Consider the following 18,299-nt stretch of genomic DNA (forward strand, 5'->3'; position numbering starts at 1 on the left):
TGGGAGATGTAGTCTTCTTCTGTAAGTTGCAGATTCAGTAAAATTATTCATGCTTTATATGATGTTATGATGTGGAATACTGATAGCAAAATTACAACATTATTAAACCATGACATTCCACCCCTTATTCTACATCGTTACATTATGTTTATACATACATACACACTCATATGTATAATTGTGAATAATCAGCAACCTTATTTTTCTCAACAATTTATATTTATTCCATACAAATCCCTAAGTTGAGAACAAAACTCTATAACCTAACCTACTATTTATTAATTTTGAGAAAATGGCAAAACTGCCAGAAAAAGGAAAACATGTCAGCGGTAGAGGGGAAAGGCAGCGCTAGTAGGGCGTCCCCCACATCAAGGTGCACTCATCCTTTCCCAGCCACCACAGCAGATTTCCTTTTGACTTATACTTCTTTCCATGTGTGCTCTACACATGCATGGCCATTGCAGGATATAGAGTCCAGATGGAAAACTTGCTTACAGAATGCCTAATTAAGGTATATAGAGAAAAAGTGTTTCCTTAACATTAATCCACTCTATCTTAAGTCCTATACCTAATTGAACTATTCTGTACCTAATTGAAATATTTTCTGAGACTCTACCTATATATCAACAAGAAATCATTGGCTGCACTCCCCCAACATCAAATTCCCTTGTGGTACACATTGAACATTCCCATTTTTGTCCATCACCCACCATGTGCACCCAGGTCCCTGGGCAAAGACAGTACCCCGGAGAGGTTTGCCCTTTCCAGACGCTGGAAGGACCCAAACCGTCTTTCCCAACACGCTCTTTATGTGTACTACAGGAACCTTATCTCCCTCCACGGTACGTAGGGAGCTGGATTGGTTAGGACCATTGCGATTACTAGATCCTCGAGTGTTGACCAACCAGGTGGCTTCTGCTAAATGGTTCTCCCAATTTTTATACGTTCCGCCACCCATTGCTTTCAACATAGTTTTCAACAACCCATTGAATCGTTCAATCTTACCAGAAGCTGGTGCATGATAGGGAATATGGTAAATCCACTCAATGCCATGATTTTTGGCCCAAGTGGTTACAAGGGAATTTTTAAAATGGGTCCCATTATCTGATTCAATTCTTTCTGGAGTGCCATGCCGCCACAGGATTTGCTTTTCCAACCCTAATATGGTGTTTCGGGCGGTAGCATGGGGTACTGCGTATGTTTCGAGCCACCCAGTGGTTGCCTCCACCATGGTGAGTACATAACGCTTACCATTGCGAGATCGTGGCAAGGTGATATAATCAACCTGCCATGCCTCTCCATATTTATACTTTTGCCATCGCCCTTCCCCCCAAAGAGGTTTCATCCTCTTGGCTTGTTTAATTATGGCGCATGTTTCACAATCATGAATAACCTGAGCAATAGCGTCCATAGTTAAGTCCACCCCTCGGTCTCTGGCCCACTTATATGTTGCATCCCTTCCTTGATGACCTGAAGTCTCATGGGCCCACCGAGCTAGGAATAATTCACCCTTGTTCTGCCAGTCCAAGTCTATTTGAGCCACCTCAATTTTGGCAGCTCGATCAACCTGATGGTTATTTTTATGTTCTTCAGTAGCCTTACTTTTAGGCACATGAGCATCTACATCCCGTGACCTATCGTGTTGTTCCCTGGGAGATGTAGTCTTCTTCTGTAAGTTGCAGATTCAGTAAAATTATTCATGCTTTATATGATGTTATGATGTGGAATACTGATAGCAAAATTACAACATTATTAAACCATGACAGTTTCCATCAATGGAGAGTTCTTATTAAGCACGAATCGCTGCAATTCGGATGACAGCCTTCCACATGGTAACAGTGATGGACACAAGGGGCTCATCCACGTTCATGCTCTCATATCTCCTGGCTCTGCTGAAGATGCTGACCTTAGCCTGCCAGACACAGCAGTCACCTGCCTGGATTGTGACCCAGCGCCTTTGCAGTGCTGCCCATCCCAAGCACAGCCCGAGTGCCCCAACAGCAGCAGCACCATGCAGGAGCAGGTCAGCATCAGTGAGGTGAAGCTGAGCATCTTAGATGGGGACTTAGAGTCAGGCTGCCAGTCCCAGGCACCAGGCAGCAGCACAAGCTCTGAGCCACTCTCATCTTGACAAGAGGAGTCCCATCTTCACCCCTGACCTCTCAAGCCCTCCTGTCTTTTATTGAATAAAGTCACTCTCATGCTCAGTCATCGCCTTGGCTGCATTCCGAGTCTTCATTCACAGGGATTGGGATGAATGCAACAAACAGCAAGGCAGCTCAGCTTGCAACACTCTGGCTGTGGGGTTCGTGCAGGCAGAGCTCTGGGTTCCCATTTTGCCTGGCTTTGGGATGTCTGCAGCAAGATCTCTACCATTTTGTATGGGAGCAAATAATCTCTAGCATCCAGGTTGCTGCTCATGATAATCCCAGTCTTCCTGGCTGTTGCTTTGTGATACTTTTCAAAGCCTTTTGATACTCTTTGATGCCTTGGCTGCTCCCTAACACCTCTGTCCTCCTGCCACGTTGACTCACGTCTCCCACTTTTAAGCTGGCTTTGCAGATCATCTCCAGCCCTGTCATCATCACGCTGCAGCAGGAGGTGCTCACCTGGCCCAATGTCTGGCAGTACTGCTTGTTCTGCAGATGAGCAGCTGCCTCCTCATCTCTTCAGCTACAGTAGTTTTTCTCAGGGCAGTTAGATGCAGTCATGCTGCTCTGGATTTGGTGTGTTAAATCCATGCTGCATGGCAGCAGTCAGTGCAATACAAAGGTGTTCTGTGTGCCACAGCATTTCTCCAGGGGCTGCCAAAGGTAGAAGCACAACACAGCACCATCCTTCTGACAGTAATGTCTGTGAGTGTTAGACATGTGAGCACTGCATCATCCCCAGCGTGTCAGTGCTTTTCCACACCAACCTGACTCTCACACTCTGCACTGAATGTAACTCTGCTCTTGTGGAGACAAATGCTTTCTGTCACATCCTCCATCCCTGCAACCATTTGCCGGTAGGCAGCTCTTGCAGAAGAATCAAGCAGCAGAACCTTTTGCTCACCCTACAGCATGCAAATGCTATGAAAGCAGAAATAACCTGGCATGCTCTGGGTCTGCAAGGCTGCTCAGATGGGAGAGGTAGATTGTGTTTTTGCAGTGGAAGTTTCCAGTATTTTCAGTACATAGTGTAGGCCCTAACTGAATGTATAACCCTCTTGTAAAACAGCTGTATAAGTAGTTTTTCCACCAAGAAAGTTGCTGAACAGAGTTAAGTTCAGACTGGGGGCATTCTGACATGGGGAGAATTGAGACAAGCACAAGATAAATACACAGGGTGGGTAGAGCCCAGCACAGGACAGAATGAATGTACTGACTTTTGGAAACATTGCCCTTCTCTCTCCGCAGAAAAGTACAAGGCAGACCTAAAAACAAGAGGTTGGTAATTGACCTTATATGGAAATGAATCCTAGCAACAGTCTTGAGGAGTCTGTGAGCCTGTGATGCTCAACCAATGAGAGCCATGAGAGCATCACCTGCATTGGGTTTAGGGCATAGAACAGAATTGATTTCACTGACTGGTGTGCAGTTTCTCCCTTGCCAACAGGGGATGTGCGCGCAGTATTGCAATAATGAATAAGCACTGCTGCTATCGCTGCCATCTTTGCCTAACTAGAAATCTTTGACTTTGAGAGTTTCTCACACAAGGGGAGAGGGTAAGAAAGTAAAGAAGCACAGAAAACTAAGGGAAACTGCTCTTCTTTATCTTATCTATAAAAATTGATACAATTGATGCTGTCGTGCATTTATTTATTTATTTTTAATTTTTTGCCAACGTCAGTTAGACTGTTTTAAAATATCCACACACCAAAATCTGACTACCAAGCAAATTTAATGAAAATGAGTTAGCAAATTTAATGAAGGTGAGTTAGCGGAAAGCACAAGGCCATATTGTATTAGGCTCTAGCAAATTTACAGGCAGTCACTGCACGAAGAGGTAGATCTGAGTTGCACATTATATGATTCCCACAAAGATTAATGAAATCTGAAGCTTTCAATATATTTTTTTTATGCTTTTTTCATTTCATTTTTTAAACACCTGACCCAGACCCCAACCCTCACAGGAGCTGTAAAGATAACAGCATTAACCCGCAATGTAACTCTAATCCTAACCCTTACCCTGATTCTAAAATCGTCCCTAACTCCAAATGTAACAACAAAAATGATGCTAGAAGTTTGTAGCAAAAGGAACCTTAACCCTGATCATAATCCAAAAAAAAAAATCATTATGGTAACAATAATCTTTACCTTAAAAGTAATATTAATCAGAGCCCAGATGATGCCTGCATCCAATCAGAAGCATGCTTTGTATTATTTAAGAGTTGTATTTTTTCCAATGAACTCTCTCTATTATCACATTTAAAAACTAACAGAGTCTGTTCTTTTTCTCCTGACACTGTGCCTTACTCCTGACATCCCCTGGAAATGACCCAGATAGGGCACCATCAAAGTAATGCTAATAGTAATGTCAATCCTAAGGGTATCTCTAGCCCCAGTGTTAATGGGACGCTAACAACAATCCCAACAGCCTTAAACATTCTGGTGGTGTGAAAGAGGTGCTGCCTTGCACATGCTGGGCAGTCCCATTGCCTGTTAAATGCAGGCAGCAGCGTAGAAACATGATGCCCGTGGTCAGAATGCCCTGTGGCAGATCCTGGCACCGGAGAACTGACCGGAGAACCATGAGAGAACTGACAACAAATCACTCGACATCAGAACCGACCCAGTGGTTATTTACAAGCCTTGGGTGACCCAGACAGGATCTCAGAGTGGTGAATGTAGGTACAGAAGTTGTTACTACTCTGTTTTCTTCTAAAAGCTGCTCAGCTGCTTTGCGTTTCAGACCATCCCTGGCTTCACTGTGTGCATTTGTCCAATTGATACCAGGTGTTTCTTCATCTCGGAAGTTGAGGGGGGCGGGGGAGAGGGGAAACAGAAATCAATTCAATTACTCATTTATTTATTGACAGACATTCACGTTTGCTACGTTTGGAGAAGTTTTTATTTGTTTGCTGTGGTTTGGTTTTTTCTTTTTTTTTTTTTTTTTCCCCCCTTCCCTCCTCTTCCATCTTTGTGTTCTTCCCCTATAATCAAAAGAGAAAGGATCCCCAGGGTCTGTCCCGCAGAGGTTCTTTCCGTGGTCTCTGCTGCCACCTGCTGGCCAATACACGGAACTGCCACTGTTGGGTGTTTGGTGCCGGAGGAAGCACAACGCAGATCTGAGTTCTGACCGGTCTACGCAGCAAATCCGCCAATCTTTATTGTGATAAGCCCTCCACATGGCATTGCGCATGCACTCGAACACGCAGCAGGCACAGATTTCTCCTAACTCCTTGAGGAGCAGGCAAGCAGAACAACTGAGCGCACCACTGCTTGTGATTGGGCCACCCCCATCATAGAGATGTGTGTTAGATCTTTTACCTACCCCTGGACTGGCCTTGTTGTTTAACGATAACCTCTGAAATCTGAGTTACTGGTTCTACCACCTGTAGTGTAGAATAGGTAGCCAATAAATGCTTTTCAACTGTGATGTATCTTTATTCTGCTCCATGCCAAACCTGTGACCAAAACCTCATAGGGGTTCACAAAGAACTCTGGCTCTGCCAGAGCCCCCATCCAGACCCTTCGTGAGTTACATTCACATCTAGTTTGGCTGAAAAGGTTGGACTGAAAATACTCAGTGCTTGGGCCTGTTTAACAGATATTTTTTCCTGATTATGCTGTCCATCAATCTTTTAAAACTGAACTCCTGCTCTAATCCGGTCTTTAAACATTTGTTGTCTCAAGACCCTAATGGGTCCAGACTGGATTACCTTAGGGGCTGGACGCCTAAGTCATGGCAGCAGATGGTTCTCTGACCTTTTCACCACCATTCAGAGCCTGCATCTGGCCGTAGGCACTCTTGTCTCCCCATCAATTGGGCAGCCTGTTGTATTACAGCACCTGAGGGCCACTGGGGGGTTCAGTATGGATAACATAGACCCATCCTGATGTAAAGGTGATGGCTGTAGGATGAGATCCCTCATTCCTGATGAAAAATTTATTGACTGGGCTCTCAAAATCATCTTCATAGATTGCCTCTTTCATGCCTAATTCTCTAATATAATTTTGTTAGTCCTCCATAGAGGACCACAGGCTCATATTTAATGGTATGTCATTCTTATTTGGCCATGTTATATGACACACAGCCATAAATCATTCACTGATCAAATGGCTATCCTCATTATGTTGGACAGAGCATACAGTCTTTGCCTGAGGGCAGGGTGAGTAGTAATGGATGTCAGTTTTGAAATTTCCAGTCCATTCACCACAGCGCTTTCTGCCTCCATGTCCCATAACCAGAGCAGCTATGCTGGCATGCTCTCTTGGTTTCTGTCTAAACCACTGTACTATATCCATCAGTTCATCTGCTGTATTATGGGCAGCAGGGTTTGGGGGGTTGGACACTGGTCAGGGCACTCCCACCAGCCTATCCTGCATTTATTTATTTATTTTTTTCATTTTTGGGTTACAATCAGTCAGATCTCAAATAGATCTAGTCCAAATGGAACCTCAAAATCTGACCTTTTAGTGCCTTCATTTACAGAGTCCATTTTATACAGATTCCCTTGTACAGGGTCCCCATGGTCTTCCAGAGAGATGTTCCTGATCTTCCATAGGAGAATGATTGAATTAGGTTCTTTCCCCATCAAAACTACCACCTGTCTTTCCAGTTTTTCAACACTGTCATTCAATAGCTGATTTGCATCAGTTTGAGCCTCTTCAGTTATGTTCAGACAGTTCAAGGCCATCAGCAGTGGCCATGCCACCATGAACGCAGCTAACTGTCATTCTCAAGTTGTAAGTATGTCTTTGCTAAGACCATGGAAATACTCAGTCAGGTGGGCCAGGGACTCATGGACCCTCCCTCCGTCCCACACAGGGCCCCATTTTTCAGTGACAGAAGCAATGCTGCATTTTGAGGATCCTAGGAATCCCAGGACATGCCCTGACAAAAGGTCATTCAAAGGGGTAGTCTTTCCCCATCCAAACCACCCCATGATATTCACAGAATCACAGAATTGTAGGGGTTGGAAGGGACCTCCAGAGACCATTGAGTCCAACCCCCCTGCCAAAGCAGGTTCCCTACACCACGTCGCACAGCTCGGCATCCAGGCAGGTCTTGAATATCTCCAGAGAAGGAGATTCCACAACCACCCTGGGCAGCCTGTTCCAGTGCTCTGTCACTCTCACCATAAAGAAGTTATTGCACACATTAGTGCAGAACTTCCTATGGTCCAGTTTCTGTCTCTTTCCCCTTGTCCCTCCTCCACACAATGCTGAAAAGAGTCTGGCCTCACCACTTTGCCCCCCACACCTCAAATATTTATAGACCTGGATCAGGTCCCCTCTCAGCCTTCTTTTCTCAAGGCTAAACAGACCCAGTTCACTTAGTCTCTCCTCATAGGTGAGATGCTCCAGGCCCTTCACCATCTTTGTGGCCCTCTGCTGGACTCTTTCCAAGAGATCCCTGTCTTTTTTGTACTGGGGAGCCCAGAACTGGACACAATATTCCAGATGAGGCCTCACCAGGGCAGAGTAGAGGGGGAGGATCACCTCCTTCGACCTGCTGGACACGCTCTTTTTAATACACCCCAGTATGCCATTGGCTTTTTTGGCTACAAGGGCACACTGCTGGCTCATGGTTAATCTGTCATCCACCAGGACGCCCAGGTCCCTCTCAGCAGAGCTCCTCTCCAGCAGCTCTTCCCCCAGCCTGTACTGGTGCATGCAATTATTTCTACCCAGGTGCAAGACTCTACACTTGCTTTTGTTAAACCTCATCTGGTTTCTTACTGCCCAGCTCTCCAGCCTGTCCAGGTCTCGCTGAATGGCATCACAGCCTTCAGGTGTGTCAGCCAATCCTCCCAACTTCGTGTCATCAGCAAACTTGCTGAGGGTGGTCATTGATGAAGATGTTGAACAAGACCGGACCCAGCACAGACCCCTGGGGGACGCCGCTAGTTACAGCCCTGCAGCCAGACACTGCACCGCCAGCGACAACCCTCTGCACTCTGCCAGTCAGCCAATTCTCAACCCACTTCACTGTCCACTCACCTATCCCATACTTCCTCAGCTTTGGTATAAGTATGTCATGGGAGACTGTATCAGTTATAGAGGTTATAGAGTTCAATTCCTGTAGTCAATTTGGCGGCCCAGGTGGGACCAGCTCTGTTCGCTGCAGGACCAGCTGAGAGGGAGACACTTTTGGCGCACCCTGAGATTTCTCTGAAGGACTCCCTTCCTCACCTGATCACTGCAGGGACAGAAAGGACCACCCATAGGTGGACCAGGTATGTGTATGGTAAGTGGAGCCCATATGTCTTGAGGAGACATCCTACACAGTTTACAGCCATACGTGCTGCTCCCAGGGAGGTGAGCTCATGGCTTTGGTTGCCAGCTGGGGTAGGAAGACTCCTTGGGTGAGTTCCTATGAAAGGGAACTGTATGTCATATGAATGGAAACAAGAACAAATACTCTCTCCCAGGTGGTTGGCAATAGGAGGGACCTAGGTTGGTCTCTCCTATGGGTATGGGATATAGTGGATAGCCTGTCAAATGGTAGCCTGGGTTCTCAAAGGTGTAATCATGGGGCTTATAGGTTGTATGTTCAATATTATCATCTGCTTTAAGTGTCTGGTACCGTGTGTCAAGCCGACTCTGGGAAAAACATTGTTTGCTACTGGTCGACCAGAGTATGAGTGTTATTAAGATTCCATCTAGAAAACATTGTCAGCATTGTGTAGTATGAATAAACCATGGTTTTTGATCTAAATGTCAGAGTGAGTGTGGTGTGAGTGAGACACAGAACAGCTGCAGGGTGAGTGCCGAGTCCCGACCCGTGTTTCCTTCCTCCTGTGAGGGAAATGGCCAGACACGGACAAAGTGAAAGACTGTGTTGTCTGTCCACTCATATGTACTTTCTGCTTGTATGTAAAAGACGGGAGTTTGTACTCTGTAGATTAGTAAGATTGTCCTGAGGAGAGGTGTACATTCCACCCGACCAATGAGTGTCAACCCATTTATGTAATACTATGTACTGCTTGCGAGGAAGTGTGTGAGGGAGGTGGTTCAATCAGTGCTGGTTCTGTGGCACAGTGTTTATAACTGAAGAATACAGACTGTATTAAGGGAGTTTATGTGAACTGAAGAACTGTACTGTTTGACAAACTGTTTTGATGGTATAAGAAAGTGTAATTGTTAATTATGTATGAAAGTGTACTTGAGGGAATGTGGAAGTGTATCTGAGCATAGAAATAGAGGATGCATTTACAGAGGAAAAAGGGTTAAAGTGAGTTTACCTGCACTGACATGAGAGCAACACCCTGCACCGCTGCCCTGTGAGCTGAGCAGAGAATAGTGGAGACACAGTCCCCGTGTATCAGGTTGTGTTATTCTGCTTACCAAATGAATGAGTTCACTACAGAAGAGGCAAATCTTCCCCTCTGCTCCATCTGTGGCATACTCTGGAGTTCAAGGCATTGCAAAGCTATGGCACATCTACTTTCTTTCAATGATGACACCTTAGTATGCTCTGGGCTCTCATTTCAATTGCATCTAAAGAAGTCTAGGGTCATGCCAGCTGACAGGAAGCTGGCAAATGTTGTCTCATTGTAAGGAAGAGCAAGAAAGATGACATGGGCAATTACGGACCTGTTAGTCCAGTGCCTGGTAAAATTATGGAGAAAGTGATGGTGGGAGTTATGGAAAAACAGCTGAAGGACAATTCTGTCATTGGTCGCAGCCAACACAAGTTTGTGAGGCGAAGGTCCTGTTAAATTTAAGCTCATTCTGTGACACAGTTGTCCGTTTAGTTGACCAAGGGAAGCCAGTTGATGTAATCCTTGAGGATTTCAGTGGAAATTTTGATACTGTTTCTCACAACAACCTTCTGGACAGAATGTTCTGCATATGGCTAGACAGAAACACAATGTGGTGGGTGAGCAGTTGGCCAGTAGGTCAGTCCCAATGGATTATAATCAGTGGGTTCCATCAGGCTGGTAGATGGTCACTGTCGGGGTCCCCAGGGTTCCATTTTGGGGCCACTTTCCTTTCATGTTTATGCAGATGACTTGAATGCAGGACTAGAAGACGTTCTGAGCAAGTTTGCTGATAAGACCAGATGAGGAGGTGCTGTTGCCTCCACTGAGGGTGGAGAGGACTTGCAGAGAGATGTGGACAAGTCAGAGAACTGGGTACCAGTTGGTACTAAGCACCAAGTGCATAAAGTATAACAAGAACAAGTGCCTGATTGTGCACCTGGGTAGGGGCAACGCTGGACATACACACTGACTGGATATGGGACACTGGAGAGGAGTCTGACTGGAAAGGGTTGGGGTGCTGGTCAGCATCACACTGAATGTGAGTCAGCAGTGTGCCAAGGCAGCCAGGAAAGACAACAGTCCCCTGGAGTGCATGAAGCAACTTATTGCCAGCTGGGTGAGGGAAAGGATCATCCCTCTCTGCTCTGCATTGCTACTGCCTCACTAGCAGCACTAGGTGCACTTCTGGGCACCGCAGAACATAAAGGACTTCAAACTCTGGGAGAATGTGCAAAGGAGGGCACTGGAACTGAGAGATCTGAAGTTCAGAGTTTTACAGGGATTGACTGCTTGTTCACACTGGGCCCTTCTCACATCCTTGCTCACATCCTGCAATGAAACATAGGTCTCATATGGGACATGAACCTCACAGCGTCCTTGCACCACATGTAGAGCCTGGGATCTTCTGTCCCCGTGTCTTTCATTTAACATCATACATACCTCCAACCCATTGCCCCAGGAAATGCCCTGAGCCAACATGAGATACAGGACCTCTCTACCACTGGTCTTGCAATCAGGGCTTGACCTGTCTGCTTTGTAAGGCAAAGGAGAGGTTTCTTAGCATGCCAGTGCCTTTGCCTGCCTGTAGTCATGGCTTCCAGTTATCTTCTCTAACAAGTCCCTTGGGAAGCTTGCTTGTTAATGTTCCTCACTGGGCCCATTAATACTCCAAGAAACTTCACTGTTACTTCTGACTTTGTCTTGTTGAGCACTTTGTGCAAACTTCTCACTGCACTGGAGGCTGATGAACTCAGCATCAAATGCGCCCTGGGGCCATTATAACCTAAAGAATCTCCTGTGCCTTATGCCATCTTGTTATCTTCGTCAGGTTATCAGAACTTGTTCAGCAAAAAGGAGGGATATCTGGAGAGAGCTTTAAGAATCCACTATAAATTTATTGTCTATTTATTTATAGTTGGGTTTAAAGAAGACATTAAAGCAGCACTGTGCAACTGATACCAATCCAGGATGTCCCAATGAGTTCTGTACTGTTACTGTGTTGACAAAGGTCCTTCTCAACCTCATGGACCTATGGGACTTGCATCACTTTTCTTCACATCACTCTTCTCCTCTGCATTCATCCGCTCAGTGTTAAAACTGCTTTGCACCAACTCCCACTGGCTTTCCTCAGAGAACCAGCTGCACATGGAAAAATGAAAGATTTCTCTTTTTTATCTGGCCAGCAAATGGAAGGAAAGGTGATGCAATTGAATGAACAGTAAAACACAGTGATCAACTGCATGCCATGTTCAAGCGGCATCTATTGATGTTTGTCTTTCATATGGAATACTTTTAAAAGAAATGATTTAGACTGAGGTAGCATAGGATAGATTGAATCACAGTGAAGTAGTTGACAACAGAGGCCATCAGACTCTGGGAGATGGAGCAAATTCCAGTAATCTTCCTGGGATAGATCAGCCAGGTAGTTGAGAGGTATCAACTTAAAATTGATCAGGACTTGTGAGTATTTCACACATTGAGATGGGTTAACACATTCTCATTGATTTCTATCTTTGTCTCCAACTCTGTTTTTCACTTTTACTGACATTAATGAACATCTTTCAGACTTTGTGCCTTAATAAAAAAGAGACAGTGATTGAGAAAAAAAAAAAGTATAAGAAGAAAAAGAAAAAGAATAGATAGGAAGGGATAGATCAAATCACAGTGAAGGAGTTGACAACACATTCCATCAGACTTTGGGGAGATGGAACAAATTCCAGTAATCCCCCTGAAAGTCAGAAATCAGACAGATAATTGGGAGGTATCTGACTGAACAAAGAGCAAGGGATGGAGAAATCTGGAGGGCAGTGGGAATAGTGTGTGCCCAAATGGCCTGCTGAAAACATGCCCTTAACCATGGCCATTTATTTAGGAGAGCTGAAAAAACTTGGAGGATGAGGCACATCAAATAGGCAGCAGGGAAGAGTAGTGCTGGGCACCGGGCTATAGTCACAGGGCATTGGCACTAGCACCGCTGTCTGTGTCTCTGAACCTGAAGGCATTTGTGTCCAGCGAACACAGTTCTGGAAAACATTGTAGTTTCAGTAAAAGAAAAAAAAAGACATCAAATCACCTCAAAGATTCATATATACAACTTAAAATGGAACAAGACTCATGAGAATTTTTCATGTTGAGAAGGGTTAACACATTTTCATTGATTTCCATCTTTGTCTTCAATTATTTGTTTCAGTTTTATTGACATTTATGATCAACTATTAAGCTTACAGCCTCAAAATAAATAAATTAATTAAAAGATATACATTTGCATCTTGCACATGGCCTGATGCCCCTTTGACCTTCACAGTTCCCACAAGTCCTTCCATGCCGGAGAGTATGAGATCCAGCAGAGCACCTCTCCTCTTTGGTTCCTCCATGGCTTGGTCAAGAAGCTGCCATCTGTTCTCTCCAGGGATCTGCTGGATGCCACATGCCCTGCTGTGCTGTCCCTGCTGCAGATAATGGAGTGACAAAGGCCACCAAATGGGACAAGGGACAGACAACATCAGATTCCCATCTGTCTGCAGAGGGCACCTTCCACTTACTCTCCCTGATCAGGAAGACAGGAAAAGACACTGATGGTCTCCTCTGTTGGCCATTTCCATTAGCTCTGACCTGTCTGCTCTTCCATCCCCAGGCAGAGCTCAGTGCACTCTCACAGAGGGCATTCACCCTTCTTTATCTCCTCGCCCATCCATCCTAAAGACTCTGTATCCCCCTTGTGCTACAGTGCAGTTGTGGAAGCCATTCAACTGTGTCCCTGTGGTCCAAACAGGAGCTCAGGCCAGCAGCTCTACCAAGATTTCTAGCTTCTTGTGTGTTGGTGTTTGCATTAGTGCAAAAGCACAGAAGTAAACATCCTAATTGAAAAGCATCACTGGACATAGCCTGACTGGATAGCTTATCTATGATATCAGTGTGCAGAAGGTGGCACAAAGATGTTAGACGGATCATGGGTCTTGGAGTTGACAAAGCAACACGGACACTCCTAGGTCATGGCTTTGCTGAAGGCCCTGTGCTGCAATTGCAGCTGCGAGTGAATTCACCAGACAGCCGGTGCTATCCCCTCTCTGGCCCTCAGCTGATGCCCAGGAAGGAGGTGTCTATCTCAGGGATTTCCCACACAGTTTACAAGCACTGGCACACATCAGGAGCAGCCCAGGCACCTTGGGCATCACCCAGTGTCTGTGTGTGAGCAGCTGCCTCCCAGCTGAAGGACCAAGGACTCAGAGCAGGAGCTCACATGCAGGCAACTCCTTGTGCACTTCTGAACTGAACCAGAGGAATCCCAGCTCCTGTGGGTGTGTAGGGAGCTGAATCCCATTTCAGCTCCAGGATTTCTGTCAAGGGATGAGACTCCTGCACTGCCTCAGCTGGATCACTGTCCTGCACAGGGCAAGTCCAAACCTCGCCTTCCTTGTCTGGGTGCCCTTATTGTTTCATCAAACGAACTCTGGGAGCACTCCCCATATGTCTCCAATCAGTCACTGACCAGCGATACAGATTTTGTCCCGAAATAATGTCTCGCTTTCTCTCTTTTGGAGGCAGAATACTGCCTGAGACTGTTAGTGAGACCCAGTAGGGTGTATATGAAGATCACACAATGAATAGATGTTACTACCTTCCCACACTTGTGCTGTGTTTCAGCTTATGTGTTCATGTGGCGTCTGAGCTTGAGGTTTTACACTGTAACTTTAGAAAACTCGAGATATTTTGGAGGTCTAATGCATAGCCTAATCTTTACTCCTTTTAAATATTTACAGCCTAGGAAACAACAAAGCAAAACTAAAACTGGAGAAAGTATTCCATTAAGATGCAAAGCTGAAGACAATTATTTGTCACGTCCATGTACTAGGAGCCTCACTTCATTAAATGAATCTGAGGTTAGTATGAAACTTCAGATCTGAAAATGTTGTGATTGTATTGCTTTTGATAAGGAATGAGTAGGAAAATATCTCATGTTCTCTAAACAATTCCCAAGTTTTAATTTATTTATCCCTTTCAAGGTGATCAGATCACCTGTTTTTATAGCCTTTGATAGGAATAAAAGCCGTTGAAACAATTGTGTGATGAATTTTTGTCAGGTGCTGTTGAAAACTCTCCTCATGTTAATGCTTATGAAGTGGCTCATGATTAGATAAGTTACTTGGAAAAAATTCATGGAGCCACTGAAACGGGCACAGCAAATTGAACTTATTTTCTTCCTCTGCAGGATTTCTGGATATTGTTTTGTTAGCAGATGATGCTAATCATTCCTATATAAGTTTTTAATTGCTAACTTTCATAAAATAGCAGTTACATATATTTTAAAAACAAAGGATTTATTAACCAACTTAATTCTTGGAAATACAGTGGGTGGTGATACTCCATTCAGATTCTTAGCAGAGCCTGATAAAGTGGCTCTGACTACTTTTTGTCTTTCTACAATCTTTGGTAACTTTTTGAGAGGAAGAAGACTCCCCTCAGGGGGTCGGAACAGTGTAAGTAGTAAAAGCTGCTAGTCTGTGTTTGGGACACTGGAGTTTGCTAGTTACTAGCAGCAGTAGAAGCAGCCATCTACCATTTTCTGATGTCCCCAGCAGCCTGTCTTCCATGTGTTCTACCAGCATCTGAACTCATTTTTGATATGCTAGCTGAATTCCTGCCATAGAGAAGGAGGAGTCCAGGTGATCTCAGTTCTGACTTTGTTGTTCCTGTTGAGAAAAACAGGATTGCGTGGATTGTGGACAGTAAGTGCTGCTGGGGAAATGCATACTGACATTTCCCTGTCACTTAGCTGTGCATTTGCTGCCATTTGACCATGAGCAGGTACATGATAGCCTTCAGCTTAAGTACGGTGTCATTGCTTGAATGTCTGTATTCTCTCCAGGGAAAAGATAGCAATGGAGTTCTTTAATGACTTGTACTGGGCTTGCACCTTGCCAGCTGGACCTTACTTATGTAAATAACATCTCTAGTGTAGAAGAGGAAGGGCAAATTCCCTAAGATTAAGCTGGAAGTTAATCGAACACTTGAATCAAATGCTCCTGTTCCTGCCCAGTTCTGATGCAGCAGAGTTGAGATGAAGAAAATTGTGTCAGTTCTACCACCATTCTCTATTAAAAAAAAGTGTAGTTGTCTGTGCCCTTGAGAAAAAATGACTTGTAAAGTATCAGGCTCAGTTTAACATGGAGAACTCTTTTTGTGATCATAGATTGGAAATAATTTTAAATGTAACAAGTTCTAGGAAAGAAGGGTAAAACTCTGCTGTAACTGAAATAGACTCCTTCTGTTACAAGTGTTCTTACAGCAGGAAAATCGAATGCTTACATATCCTTTTCCAGATGCTTTATAGCTTTTTAATCTCATGGCTACCTTAACACTTGCACTTAAAATTCTTCTGTGCTATCAGGAGCATTTGGAAACTGTCCTCGACTCTTCTGGAGTGTCCGCAGAAAATGGCAAAACTAGCCGGTTCCCAAAACCGGAGCTGGAAATCCCACTGACACCTCTGCAACCTGATAAGATGGAGATAAAGCAGCACGGCAGCATGATACCTTTAGGAGTGAAAATGACTTAAGGCAAAAAAGAAAAGAAGTGATGACATGGATGAGGTATGACCTAGACCCAACAGAAAACAAAATATCTGATGCCTTTTTACCATTCTCATTTAAGCATTAAAAAAATGCTATTTCTACCTCAGTAAAGTAGTTGAAGAATTTAATCAATGAACTGCTTTAATGAACAAAACTAATAGCCAAGCTCAGTGATAATGGTTTAAGAGAAGGGAATTTCTCTTAACTCCATTGTGTATTTTCTTTGAAACCTGTAGACATAAATCAGCTTTTTAGACATCATGAGATGTCTAATACTGATATCTTAATGTCCTGTTTTTATAATTGAATGCTTATTTATTATTTGATTTACAGTGGAATAGTTACCACTAGCAGATACTTCCCTACTATTAGCAAAAGTGTTTAAAGTGTTCACTTTTGTGACATCAATTGTTCTTTCCAAAAGAATCATGGCTGAAACTTGTCTTATTTTCCCAGGATTTTGTGAAAAGTGAGAACACGAAAAATACAAAATCTGTCATGGCTTTTAATTCACCCTCTGCAAGTGACGAGAAAATGGTTGGTTTTTGTTCTAGTTTTGAAGCTAGCTTGGGACTTCCTGTAATTGTGTGGTCACACGAAAGAAGCAGTGTCTTATCCTTATGTGTATACCTGAACGGGAATCTTACATGCTTATGAGCTCTTCCTATTAAATTCCATAAGCTAACCAAAGGGCAAGTCAGTCTGTCCCCAGAGCGTGTAATGGCTGTACTGTGTAATGATTTGGAGGGAAGGATATTGCACACTGAATAGTTGGGAAGAGAAGCTTTAGTGTATTATCGTGTGCTTTTGTAAGTGAAGCCCTTGTATTAAACTAAGGTTCATATCATTAATATGCATGGCAGTTATTAAAAACAGATGTTCACATGTGATAGCAGTATCCTTGGCATGGTCAGAGTATGAGTAGTAGATTTTTCCCATCTGTTGTCTTCTGTTTTGTATGTTTGTTTGTTTTATGTAATTAGAACAGCTTATGTAAGAAACAACTCCACAGCTTGGGAGCTACTTTTAAAGAAACTACTGCCTTATTAAGAAACTGTAAGAAACGTATGCCTTGAAATAGCTGAGATTTTGACAACTCCCTAAAGGGTATAAAATTGTCTACATTACTTGCCGTTGTGGTATCATCAGCATAATGAACAGAGGTGTCAGTAGTAAAGCTCAAAATGTCAACTTAAAATAACGTTGAACTAAAATGAAGTTTAAACAATGCTCTTGTTTCACATGTTCACATCTCTGTTGAACAGAAATCCGGAAAAGACTACTTCCTGAGAAAGCGAGTACATGCTTCAAGACTGACTAAAAAGAAGGATGAAACACTGCAAAAAGTTGGAGATTTTATTCAAAGCTCTCCTTCTATTATACACTCTAAAGGTTGGTGTAGAATAAGTTTTATTCCATGTTTTCTAGACATTGTAGAATGGCTTGTTTCTGCTGTAGGCTATTAATGTATGTGTTCTTAGAGAACTTGTCTGCCATGTTAAGTTGTCCTTTGATTTATGAAGTAAATGCATTTATTCGTCTCTTCAGAGATTCATTATTACATTTGTGAAAACCTACAAGTATACAGAGAAAGTTGGTTCTGTCTTGTGCTTCTGTCAGCACGAAAGTTAGGCCTGTTGTTTAACTCCTGCTGAAGTTTCTGACTTCCAGCGACTTCTGAGCCATGATTGTCTTTCATACTCCATTTTAATGCGTGCTTTAAGCTGCCGTACCTGAAGCTATAAACTGTTTCAGCTATAGAAGCAATAAAGAACCTCGATGAACAAATACAATTTCTGAGTATTTTCACTTAAATTTTACGTGTCATTTATAAACCAAGTTTGTTACGAAGCTTTTTTTGCATTCAGTGATTTAAAGACTCACAAAACCAGTAAGTTGATTGGTTTATGTATCAAAACAAATTTCTTCTAGCCAAGAAGCTGATGTCAGCAGTAAGTTCTCCTAAATCAAACGAACCTGAAAGTCTCGTAGAAGGAGAGACCAAGCCAAAACGATGCAAAAGGAAGCTGTATTCAACTGTCGTTTGTGGCCCTCTAGATATACCTGCTTCTTCGGTAAGCGATTATACTGTAGTCTTGGCTTAAAATAAACTACTAAGGAGTCCAAACAGACTGGAGGTTTCATCTATTTGCAGGAGGAGGTTGAAAGTACTGAGGTATTTCTTTATTCTATCAAGTCATTCTTGTTGGTCTTCCTGCTGTTCTGTTTTATTTTGTCCTCAAAGATCTCTGTGTTTGGCTGGCTTACAGTTTACTAAGTAGGTGATGTAGCAATCACGGAGATGTCTTCTAATT

The 18,299-nt window shown here is 43.6% G+C and overlaps 1 long non-coding RNA gene across 1 annotated transcript; it reads left to right on the top strand.

Moving 5' to 3' along the window:
- Nucleotides 1-14,162: 14,162 nt before the first annotated feature.
- Nucleotides 14,163-18,050, top strand: LOC146752962 (uncharacterized). The gene is made up of 4 exons (XR_014940338.1): nt 14,163-14,292; nt 15,801-16,002; nt 17,250-17,376; nt 17,917-18,050. It is a non-coding gene; the product is annotated as an uncharacterized LOC146752962 (long non-coding RNA).
- Nucleotides 18,051-18,299: the final 249 nt, after the last annotated feature.

This window comes from Coturnix japonica, unplaced genomic scaffold (genome assembly GCF_054131305.1).
Source record: "Coturnix japonica strain WE unplaced genomic scaffold, WE-NBRP24 Scf040, whole genome shotgun sequence".
Taxonomy (NCBI): Eukaryota; Metazoa; Chordata; class Aves; order Galliformes; family Phasianidae; genus Coturnix; species Coturnix japonica.